Genomic DNA, 12630 nt, shown 5'->3' with positions numbered 1-12630 from the left:
CAAATAGTTATTCTCCAACAAAAGTTTGAAGCACACTATTTTTGCTTTTTTGGATAGCAAAAATGCAAACCAGGGTGGAATGACTGGGGACTGGTTCTTTTATCAAATGCTTAATTGGTGTCTATAATTACTAATTACTCAACTCTATTATTCATGTGTGGCTTATCCCTGGTTAAATGTTTGAACCTTGGGTTTCCAGGTCACCAGTCGGCTCTGCATACACATTCTCCTGCTGTCCGTGCTTACTCAGGGAAATCCAAATAATTTTAATACCAATCTAAGCACAAAAGCTCATTAGGAAGGTATATCTCCTGCCGAAATAAGGCATATAATGTATTCAAAAGCAAGTATAGAAGTTTTTTAAATTATTTGCTGTTTTAGATTACTCTTCTTCTCTTAACACAGAGTACTTAGAACTGAATGGGCAGTATCTGATCCTATTAGCTTGAGACACAAAGTTTCCATTTTTGTAGGTCAATAATAGTAAATTTTTAGCGTGTTCATATGTCTCAACCTAAATAGCATAGGATACTTCCTTTCTCTTGATTTCCTCTTCTATTGCTCTCAATTTTTATTACAGATTTTCCATGTCAGAAGCTCATAAACACTCACCACAAAGGCCATCCATATGTGGCTGTGAGCTGCACTCATACCAAACTACTTAAAAGTGCCAAAATATGCCCTATTGTATTTGGCCTCCTGATTTTGTTCCCCCTGCTTCCTGGTCAGAAGGCCTTTTGCTCCTTTGTCTGCCAGATGAACACCTACTCATCTTTTGAGATGCAGGTCATGTACCACTTCATCAGCTTTTCCCAGGATTCACCAAGGAGAATCAGACATTCTCTCTTTGGGGTTCACCTGCTCCCCGTCGGTTTCAATCTCAGCTCCTACGGCAGCATTGCATTGGTTGTTTACAAGTCCGTCTTCTCTAACAGCCTGTAAACTATGGGAAGGGACTGCTATTCATCTTGTTATTTCTAATGTAGTCCCTAGCACATAGGAGGTGTTTAATTCATGTTTGAGAATAAGGAAAAAGGAAGGGAGAGGGGAACAAGAAATAATTTCTATGATATCATAGGAATCTTACAATTGTGTTATTTTCTATGGGATTTCAAAGTTTGGAGGACGGACAATTGAGTTTCTTCCTGGCTTACTGAAGTAAGAAGAGAATTCATGCCTCTGATTTCATTCTTCTCCATTACACATTGAGGCAGGATTTAAGAGAATTAGTCATTTACCATAGGAGAGGCAGCCTTCTTGCCAAAGGAGATGGCAGCCCACTGGGAAGCAAAGACCACCTGGCACAAACCCATCTTACTTACTAGAAGCCAACCCAGCTTATCTCCACTGTCTCCACTCAGCATAGAAGCTAAAGGATGGAAGCCACTGAGCTGATATAAACAGCAGTCAAGGCAGTCATTTCAGAACAGTAAAACCAAACTCAGAAGCAGAAGTCAAGAAAAGCAGGGAGAAACATCTGAGTAGAATACAGCTCAAATCAGTGACACCCTGTGATCTTCGATTTCTCTTCTGTGTCTGCTGTTTTTCTATTCTTGGACTATGTTTCATCATGGATATTCTCATTGCAGTAGTCCACCGAATTTTAGTTCAGCCCTTATGGCATTCCACCCCACGTTTATAAGACAGTATAAGAACCTCTTGCAGAAGCTGCTAAACCACAGAGGCTGGACTCTATTGTAGTTTGGGCCAACGGCCTGATAGAGATCTTGGAAGTCCTGTACCATCATCTTAATTGTCTGCATCTTTGCCCCATCTTGAGTACAAAAGGAGTGTCCGGACTTCACCATTACTACTACCTTTCTCTTAATCAATCTCTAGTGTAAAATTAAAGATGCACATTACAGTTAGTCTAACTCTCTTTTCCCACATGATGGTATATACTCTGCCTTGAGAGTTTTGCATTGCCTCTAGCCCCTGACAGGTGGTGTGGGTTCCATTAACGTTTATTGAATTTAAGGGAAGAACCATTGGGACAGAATTCATGGAAAGATCTCCAAATTAGGCAAGGGTTATTACTCAGTCTTCCTTCATATATTTTTCCTCTCAATCTGGAAAGGCTGCTGATTTTGTTGTTGGAGAATAACTGAAAACATGAAAATTACATTTGAGGAAATTGACACAGCTGTTAAGTTCTGAGACTGAACGTTTCCAGCCAACACACTGGATTAATTGGGAGATCTCCTTTTCTCAAGAAATGTTGATGATCTTAGACAAACTAAGCACAAAAAAATACAAGTTCATAGAGGCTTACTGAGTTTGTTCAGACCATAGCATTATCCAAACCCATTGCTCAGAGGCCTCTTTTTGTAGCCTTGGAAAAAAGGTAAACTGTTAAACAAATATTGACTATGTGTTGCAAGTCTCAAAAAAACCAAAATAGGTTAAAAAAGGCTCAGGGTGTCATGATTTTGACAGATTTTACTGGTTGGATAAAAACATATAGTGTCCCAGTGCTCTGAAAGCATAAAAATTAAGAAGTGATTTCTGTTGACTTCTTATGGGTGAGACAGGTTAAACACAATTAAGAAAACTATTCATGGTTCATAAAGTTGGAATAGAAAAGACACATGAAATACATGTTTGAGTATGACTAAAAAAGTTCATCTTTTAGGTTGGCATACTTTCTCCTGAAGAAAACACCAAAAGCCAGATTTTGTTAATTTTTTCATGTTATTTTAACTAAAGCTTCTAATTTTATTATTTCCAAACTATTTTACACAGTGCCATATATTAGTAAGCACATGGGTGCTAAAGGTCATGTTCCTTGCATCAGTCATTAACTATCATTGGCTTATACAATCTGCTATTCTTCATGTTCTAGAATCAGTAACACAGTCACTGTGTGTATTTTCTTATATTAAACAATATGTTCTTTGGTCTGCTATCAGTCCTCAGAAGAATTAAATGAGGTTGTTGATATACAGGGACTGGTTTAATATGTAAATTCACAGTTGATATAAAGGGAACCCGAAAATGAGGGAAGTTATAGTATAGGAAGAGGGGGAAGGAGGTTAGGTCTGAGACTTTGACAGCTGAAAGGGAAATTTCTCCAGGTTGGGAGCCAATATCACAAAGATCCTGGTATATCCTAGACTCCTAATCTCTGGGCATCTTGATATTTGGATAATTTGGGCTTGTAAATTTAAAGTTTCAAGATAAGTGTACTTGGTACACCTGCAACAGCAGGAAAATGCCAGTATAGTCAGTGATAGAGCCCAGTCCAGATGCTTAGGACTTGTGAGAAGTTTAAATGTCAAAATATTTAAGGATTAAAAAATCCTGTTAGGTAAGGAACTTCAAAACCTGTCAAAACTACACTGCTAATGACTCTGTAATAAAACATGTCCCTGAGCACAGAGTGAAGGCAAGAAAGAGCTAAAGGTTTTACAACTACTAGGAAGGATGTTTCTACTGGGACACAAGCAGCAGTTTTAAGAAGCATCTATCACATAGTATACAACTGATCAAATAGGACTTGTACCTGATTTGGATATTTCAGACATCTAAGTCTTAGTTTAATATAGTGGGAATTAGTTCCTGTTACCAAGAAGGCTATTACTGAGTCCTGGGAATGGGCAAAAATTACTTGCACCTGCAAGAAACATTTCTTTTGTACCTACTTTATGTCAGGTACTTTGCAGTATTTATAAAAAGACACATATCTTTTTGGACCAGATACATTGCAAATATGCTACTACTACCAGTTCATCATATTGATGTTACAAGTATTTAAACAACCCTGCTAAATCTCTACAAAGAAGGTTTTTAAGCAGCTAATAACCTAGAAAAATGAACAAGAGTTAGAGACCTAACAGAATTACAAATAGATGAAAATCTAAGTTGAAGAAGAATGAGGAATGCAAGGAAACCAGCCAGAGATCTGAAGTCAGAGAACTGAAAGATTAAATAATTCTCCTCTAAAAGGAGAGAGAAAAAAAGTAGAGTTGAAAGTTTAAATAAAAACAGAAAAATCATTCTTTCCAAAGGAAGTTAAATAAATATATATATGTATATATATATGTACACATACACACACACACACACACACACACACACACATACACATAGGTGGAGAAAGTAAAGGATGATAGAAAAGATGCCAAGAAAATATCTAAAGTAAATTTCTGATTGTTGTGTATTATGTAAACAAATGTGCAAAGATATGTTCAGGAAAGCTGGTTTAATATGTAAATTCACAGGTGTTCAGTTTGATGAAGTATATCAGATCCACCCAAAGAGGTTTTTTGGAGAAAAAGTCCTTCCCACCCATCCCCACTAGAGGAGGGATCATGATCTGGAGGAGAAGGGGTTTTAATATTGAAAAGTCTCCTCAGGGATACAGATTTCCTGCTCAGAGTTTAGATCCACTTCTTTGGTTGGTGATTTACTAAGTATGAAGAGATCAGAGCAGATGTTTGAGAGAAAAATTCACCTCTGGAAGACTATCACTCTTGGAGTGGGAGAAGTTACTTACCTGGAGAGGGTCCCATTCACATATTGGACTTATTTCGGCCTGATGTCTGCTTCCTAGTCAAAGGGAACCTGGGAATGAGGGAAGTTATAGTATAGGAAGAGGGGGAAGGAGGTTAGGTCTGAGACTTTGACAGCTGAAAGGGAAATTTCTCCAGGTTGGGAGCCAATATCACAAAGATCCTGGTATATCCTAGACTCCTAATCTCTGCACAGGTTTCTTTCCTTTACTTTTTACTGGAGAAACACCTGAAAAGATCAGACAAATCTGAGAATGGGAACTCAGAAGGAGTTTTCCTGGCTTGAGAGAAAAGGGCAGGAGGAAAAGGTAAGGATGAGAGCTGTCTGTATCTCAGTGCTCAGGCCAGGATGCCATTGAGAAGTGAGGGGGCTGCTTGGGTGTTGTTTCTCAGGTTGTACTGGCTTCTCAGAAGGGACTAGGCTCTGGTAGCCTATGAGGGAGGGTTAGGTGGTGAGTGGCCTCTCCCTGTAATCAGTATATTTTGACCCTGGAGGAGCATGGGCAGAGAGGGGATGAAGAGCCAGGAATGGCCACTGTCTAAGAATGCCTTTGAGGAGTTTATCCCTGCAGGTAACTCCTTTCTTCAATAACAGTGCTTGAATGTAGAGGTGGAGAGGAGGAAAGCAAGGAAATCACAGATTCCTGCAGTGGAGGGAGTCAAGGGAGAAAGGCTTCATATGGCCTCTCAGAGGTTGGAGGGTCTAGGGTGCCTGGAATCCCTGTCTCCTTCCTGGCTGCTTAGGGCCAAGAAGGATCTGGTTACAGGCTCAGTTCAACAAGCTTCTTCCCTATGCACCTTCTGCCACCACCCCGCGCCCCCACCCCCCCCACCCCCAGTCATGGCAAAAAAATGACCCCTCTGCTCTTAGCTCAGTGCTTCCATTGTGAGGCATGCAGTGAGTGACCAAGTGTCCCCAATTGCCCATTTCTTACCCTCTGCTTTGTCTTTAACTGGAGTTCGACTTCTCTCCTCCACACAGGACCCTGAACTTGCCCCCAAATCCAAGCAAATTCTAAAACACAGAACATGCTTTCTTTTCAGTTTATCCCCCAAATTGGTGGGCCACAGAGACGCATTTCTTCTGAAACCAGCTGGTCACACCGTGGTTTACTCCCTCTCATCTGACCAACTTTCCCTACTGCTTATGCCCCTAACCATACAAAAGCCCGGTTTCTGTTTGATTTTGAGATGCTTGCAGATTTGTGAGATCAGAGCTTTCTCCCTATTGCAATAGTCTTTCTTTTTAATTAAAGTCTCTCCCTATGTAAATCAGTCTGGATTTTTTTTTTTTTCCTTGACGTTAGTGTGTAGCTGAGAGTGATCCCGGGTAAGTTTGAGCCCCACTGCTGGGGAAGGAAGTCTTGGGGCAGGGGGTATTTGTCTTTCTCTTCAGAATGGCGAGGAGGCCAGAAAAAACACAGCTCTCTCTTCAACTTTCCGAAGAAGAATGAATTTCTAAATAAGGAGGTTTGAGGCTTGCGCTGTAGGGGCCGCTGGCTGGGCAGGGGAATTGTTGGTTGAAAAACACCGTTGCGATCACTGCTAGGAGCGAGGGGTGTGCTTAGGGGCGGTTTTCGAGAGGACAGCCAGGAGTGAGGGATGGGACGGGCGAGGTTATGAGTGGAAGGTACGTGAAGAGTTGGTAGAAATCGCGCTCGCGTGGGCAAGTTAGATGTGGCGGAGGTGAAGGGGAGTCGCTGAGCCTCGGTACCCCGAGGTCCTGGAGCGGCGGCAGCGGCGGCTAGAGCAGCAGCCGCAACAGCGAGCGGGACGGAGTTAGGACCGCTCGGAGCGCCCAGGTCTCGAGGTAGTATAAGGTTTGCAATCCTTCCACTTGCTGGCAGTTGCAGAAGATCTGCTTTTAAGTGAAACGTACATGCCACCCCTCCAAGGGCTGCAGCTTCCCCCGGCTTGCTTCTTTCTCTTCTCAAGCCCTCCCTTGCGCTCACTCTGTGATTCGTACTCGCGCCTAAGTTTGCAGAGAGCTCGCTGCCGGCTCGGAGCCGGGTCCGGCCAGGAGCCGCGGGCGGGGTCGGGAAGCCAGTGAACGGCAATCCAGAAGCATCGTGGGCCATGTATATTTCATCAAATGGACTTTGGGTGCGTCGCGTCTCGCAACCATCAACGCTATGTGCAGTGACATTTCTGACTTGAGTGGAGGAATGCGCGAAGGAAGCCCGGACGAAATTGGTACTAGAGGATCTTATTGGCGCCAATGCTAATTGTCCTGATTTATGTCCCTTCTGACTAAGCTCAACGTCTTCGTCTGAAATAAAATGAAACCTGTGCCAAGCGGGGTAGAACCACCGGGCCGCTGGTTCTGATCCCCGGGAATCAGGAAATCGTCCTGCAGCTGAAAAAATTAAAAAAAAAAAAAAGGATAGAGAAAAAATAGAAAAAAAAATCCCTCAGTAAAAGTTTAAGGCGAGAAGTGGCAGAGGCAGTGGCGCGAGGAGGCGCGGAGGAGAGCCGGCAAGCAGAGGACTGGGCTGGCAAGACCTCCCGAAGGCTGCGATTTCATTATTAATATCACTATATTTTTGGAGGGAGAGGCACCTTTCTCATCTTCTCTTCCTCTCCGCCCGCCCCTATACCCTCCCCCTCATCTACCTGTCAAAGTCACTGATCTTTTGCATTTCGGAAGAGGACGTCAACGGGAAGGAATTCCCCCTCTCGGCTAGGGCTCCGAGAGGGGGCTACGCGCAGGAGGCTCCCACCACTCCCCGGGGCCGGAGGCGAAGGTAATTAAGCGGCGGGTAGTGGCGGCCGGGCGCGGGGCTTCGGGTCAGCTAGGTCCTCTGCCGCCGCCGGCCAGGCGCAACCTGGACCCCGGGGGTGCGGCGGCGGGGCCGCGGCGCTTGGGTCCACACGCCTAGCTCTCCCGCTCCGCCCGCTCTGAAGAGGCTCGGCGTAACAGCCGCCGCCCGCCCAGCGCCGCCCGGGGCTCCGCTGCCGAGGCCGCCGCCCGAGGCGCACCAGGCTGGGCCCGGCCGCCGCCCCGCGCCGTCGGCTGGGTTCCCGCCGGGCGCCTAGCGAACGGGCCTCACGGTGAGTGCCGCCGGCTTCCCCACCCGCCGCGACCCGCGCGTTCCGCCTTTGCCCCTCTCCCTGCCGCTTTCCTCCCTCCCTCCCCCCGAACCTCTCCCCGCCCCCCCGGCCCGCCGCGCAATCCACGGGCGGGAGGGAAGGCTCCGGGTGGGCGAGGAACTTTGTGAAGCGCCATGTGGAGGCAGCGCGCGCGCACACACACCCCGCACACTCTCACACCCATACACGAGTCTTCCTGGTGTGCGCCCCGGGCAGGTTACGTGTGTGTGTGTTGTACTCAGTGCCTGGACTCACAGATACACAGCTCGCTCTCCTCCTCCCCACCCCCGACACCTGACCGCACACAACGCATCGGAGGGTTCTTTTTTCTTTTTCTTCTCTCTTGCTTTGCCAGTTGTCCTTGCTTGGGGAAAAAACTTGCCCTCTTGCCGGCCCTGTGGAGCTGGTGGCCACACTGAGCTTTTGAAGTTCCTTTCTTTTAATCTCCTTTATTGGTGCGAGATTAAAGCATTACTATCCCATGTTGTGCAGCTGGGGAGAAGGGAAAATTGAAAGAGAGAAAGACTTGGTGTAGGAATTTCATGTGGAATATTTTCTTAGGGGTTGATGGATTCGGCTAGAGACATTGAATTGCTCTCCGGTATGGATCTGTGGATATCTATATATAATACAAATAATACTGAATATTATTGGGCCCCAAATAACCAATTAAGTGATTCAGACACGGGAAAACTTAGATAAGAAAAGAAACTGCGCCCTCTGCTGTTTATTTTAGTAACCTCGCTCGGACTTCTTTTTTCTTTTTATCTTTTCCAGAAATCCACTCAGGAGGTTGTCATTTTACAGGGCAGGGGAGGAAATTTTCTAGCGGAGATTTTAAGCAACTTTATTTGGAAAAGCTGGAGGTAGCGTTTCCATTCTCGCATCAGGTATAGATTTCCAGAGAGTAGAGGCTTTTGTTTCCCACTTCCTCCCCCAGTCTTCCCAGGGAATGGTAATGGAACCGCTCATTATCATAACAGTTTGTCAATCTTTGGAATGGAAAATTTTGAGTAAGATTCAAAATTCCACTAAACATATGGTGTATCTGGCAGTAGATTTGCTCTAGAAATAAGGCCCTATTTTATGACTGAAAATACTAAAAGTTTTCTTATCTTACAGAATTGGGGAACAAAACAGAAGAATCTTCTAATAAAATCATTTATTCAATACACTTAATGGTTCAGCTTGTTAGAAAAAAGTTTTCTAGAAATTTTCTTTTTCGCAGTAGCGGCAAGGTTTTTCTTATTTGTCTAGTTCTTGAGATCATCTCTAAAAAAAAAACCTTGGGGCATTAACAACCCCAGGTTTCATTAATTAAGTATTTTGAACTGTAACTTGGACTGCCTTAAATGCTCCCCATCCCTTCTCTCTTTGGCAAAGGAAAATCAGCTCCATAATTGTTCAAGATTCTTTTGGAAGATAAGTAACTTTCAATTTTTCATTAAGATGAAATTCGGTTCTTTGCATGGGGATCAGCTTGCAAAGAAACAATGTCTCAAGTATTTCACACAGCAGGTTGTTCTAGCTTACCATATATAAGGGATCTATTTTCCTTTTCTGGGTGCCATGAAATAAGATCTATTTCACCACTGTAGACCATCATGAGGGAATTCAAAATTCCATATAGTTGGCTATTAATTTGGTGATACTTCCTATTGTGAAATTTTAAAAGGGTAATCTTAACATTTTGTAAGAAAACAGTTGATCTTATATGCACATAAGGCTGTTTTTCCTATTGAGATTTTTGTTTCGTCAGCTTGCACTGGGTAGGTGTGCTAAAATGATTCAGGTTAGTTTTTTTAGGAGAAGGCTAATGTATTTTGCTGTTTCCTTTTGTATATTTGTAAGTGGTGCATATACTTGTCTTTGCCTCTGTTGTTATTCTGAAAAAACATCAAATAGTAATGTTAAAAAAAATTAAACTATTGCATGCTTAGTTGATGTGCTTTCTAACTGTTGTAAGGATTTGTAAGAGAGAGTTTTAGAGTTACAAAAACACCAAGTCACTTGGAAAGAAATAAAATGTCATACAACTCAGAAAATTAATTGTATGTTAACAGAAAAACGTGTGTGTATGAATGTGTGTGTATAGGTCAGTAAAAGACTTAGCATACTTTTAAAAATAATTTTATCTTCAGAATCCAGAGTTTTGTTTCAAACTTTAGGTGGGTGTAGATTTTCTCAAATGTGTATTTGAAACCTTGGATTTCTGAACTTCTCTACATGACAATGAAAGATTTGTTGTTCTATATTAATGAAATAGCATATTTATTCTAGACTTAGCTGATTCTGAAATAATTTTATGTATTATCCCATCCCCAAACATCCTGCAAAATATATGCTATCTAATTTCCCTAATTATTAGTCTCTTGGTGAAAACAGAGATCTTCCAAATCCTAAGGTGTGTTATTTGGTTTTATTAAGAATCTCATGATAGGCGGTTGCTCATAATACCCAATCAAGTATGAGTAAAATATGCCAATGATATTGCAGTACATGTTAAATTCCTTATATCTTGAAAGACAGTTAAAGGGATAGAAGCAAATTAAGATGACTCCCATCTCCCATTAAGATGACTAGAAAATGCTTTCTTCACAACAAATAAATGCAAAGAGCATTCAATATATGTTAAGTATCTCATCTAGTCAATCTTGGTATGACAGTGTTGGAAACTGCTAATTTTGATAGGTTATGGAATTTGGATATGTCTTTATCCCCTTATATTTTTCACTCAATGGAATATGATTATAGTCAATGTTCTTTTTGTTCCTTCCCATTCAGAAACATGCATATTTATAAAATTCTTAATGTCTATGAGGAATGAGTCAATAGCTGTCTATTTCAGGTGCCCCTGAAGAGCTGAGTGTTTATGGAATAAATAGCCTACTATCACCACCTCTCCTCCTAGCGAGATTATACAGTAAAACAAATGCCGAGAGCCAGCTAGAGTTAGTGGATTTACTGTCAATATTTTCCTCTCTGTTGATGAAATTGTCAGTTGTTTTTGGAATGTAATTGTCTATAGTTTTGATCATTGTTACTTCCATGTAATGTTTAGGAGGCTTCTTTTCTAATGAAAGAAAGGACCTGTGAAATACCTTCTGCAAAGTTAACCCAAAGTGGAAGGGAATTAGCTACAGAATCCTGGAAAAATATATGTTCCTTGTATGCAAAGCCATTTTATAGCCCATTTTAGTCCAGATCAGTAACATCTATCAACTTGAGGGCATGATGTAACTTTGTATTTTCACAGCGGCTTTGCAAATTTATATACCAGTCAGAGGTCTATGGAGTACTCATGGCATATTAATGGGTATTTCTATCAAAGAGGACTTTCCAAAAACTTTAGTGCACAGGTAGAGATGATAGCACTATTTGATTACAGTGAGTTCCCAAGGTTTGCAAAGTAAAGAACTAGAACTGAGGCCGTGCACAGCTCTTCCGAAGCTGCTCACATTTACGCGATACGAACACCTGAGACAAATTCAAAGCCCACGTTACTTGGCAATTAGTTCAGTTATGGGCAAGAAGGGATTGGTTTAGTATATTAAATCCCCGAATATGTCATTGACTGTCCTTCTCATAATTGGTTTGCCTGGCTATTTGCTGTGATGACCTAGCTTTTAAGAAGCTATTGGTGATTTTAACCTAGTTGAAAGCATAGCCAGATGGGAACTGGTGCCATTAGGTAAGAGAGGTTAAGGGGTAAATAATATCCTATTTTAAAATCATTTTATTTTCTTTGAAAACTCCATAAATATACTTTAATAGAAAATTCCTGATTTTGACAGAGGCTTCTTTTCCATTGTGTGTCATGGAAGTTCACAGATTTAATTTCTTTCTAACTTTAAATTAAGAGGATTTTCTTTGAAATGTATGTGGCACTGAAAAGTAAGGAGATCCTAACGTGAAGGATCCGCACTAAGTGATGCTACAAACATAAAAGTTGGAATGAAATCAAATAATTACGTTAAAGAACAACTTAGTGACCCTCTCCTCCTGATCTGTAATACGCTGCAGTCAATATCTTTTTCTGTGTCAATGGGAGCTCATTAAATGTAAATTCTGCAGACTGACTGAGCCATGCCATATTAGCGCTTGCCAAAGCCTGACATTTTTAATACATTAATAATATGTCTGTAATGTAATGGAAAACTGTTAATCACAACTGGTTATATGCCAGAAATTTAAGCTATAATTGGCTGCTTCTTGTCAAGAATGTCTGTCGCACAGCCCTGCAACCTCCTAATATTCAAATGTGTTGCACTCCTTTGCATTTTTCTTTGTCAGCTTTCTAAATTCAATCAATGGTGTAGTCCATAATTCTGTGTAATGACGATCATTATAATTCTGGTGTACTTTAATGAGAATTCGTTACACTGGGATTGCTGTTGTGTCAGGAAATAGTAACAGGTTCCCACACATTTCCCTAGTGGGAAATTTTTCCAAATTTTTAACATACATATATATGGTCATCCTTTATTTTGTGATTCAAGTGAGGCAAAAGGTGGATGAAGACAGTAGCCAAGAATAAATAGATTAGGGGGATAGTATTTATTGGTTAAAAAATGTGATGATTAATCTCAGAGAATTCAAATATATACTTAAGGTCATATTTAAAAAATAATATTAAAAATTAGCTTGTAGTGCTCACTCATTTCAAACTCAAAGCAGTTCATTCCAGGTCTTCAAGAGTGTATGGTTCTTGATAAGTAAGTTGTTATGTATTTGAAACTAAGAATTTAAGTTAATAATTTCTGGTGTAGTAGATTTTACACTGCTTCAGTTATAAGGCCAACTTTCCCCTCCCCTTCATCCCCCCCCAAAAGTGTTTGTTCTTATTATAATAGAAAATGTAAATTTATATTATTTTAATACTTTTCGGATTATTGTCAAAAGTCCGCTGTTTCTGAAAATATCAACTTAAATTACTAATGAATCCGAAAAAAGCAGAAGGCTGTAGTAGCCACAACACATGCTTCTCTGTGATTTTTTTTTTTTGGTTTAGATTTCAAAATGTACTCAA

General features: G+C 41.4%; 1 protein-coding gene across 3 annotated transcripts in view; it reads left to right on the top strand.

Moving 5' to 3' along the window:
• Window positions 1-6392: 6392 nt before the first annotated feature.
• Window positions 6393-12630, top strand: part of NTNG1 (netrin G1) — a 335299-nt gene continuing 329061 nt past the window's right edge. For all 3 annotated transcript variants that reach the window (XM_060142434.1, XM_060142435.1, XM_060142433.1), the window contains exon 1: window positions 6393-7255. The gene's annotated coding sequence lies outside the window, so the exon portion shown is untranslated. The remainder of the gene's footprint in view (window positions 7256-12630) is intronic.

Source organism: Lagenorhynchus albirostris, chromosome 2 (assembly GCF_949774975.1).
Source record: "Lagenorhynchus albirostris chromosome 2, mLagAlb1.1, whole genome shotgun sequence".
NCBI lineage: Eukaryota > Metazoa > Chordata > Mammalia > Artiodactyla > Delphinidae > Lagenorhynchus > Lagenorhynchus albirostris.
Note: the sequence above shows the minus strand (reverse complement) of the source record. Positions and strands in the feature narration are given on the sequence as shown.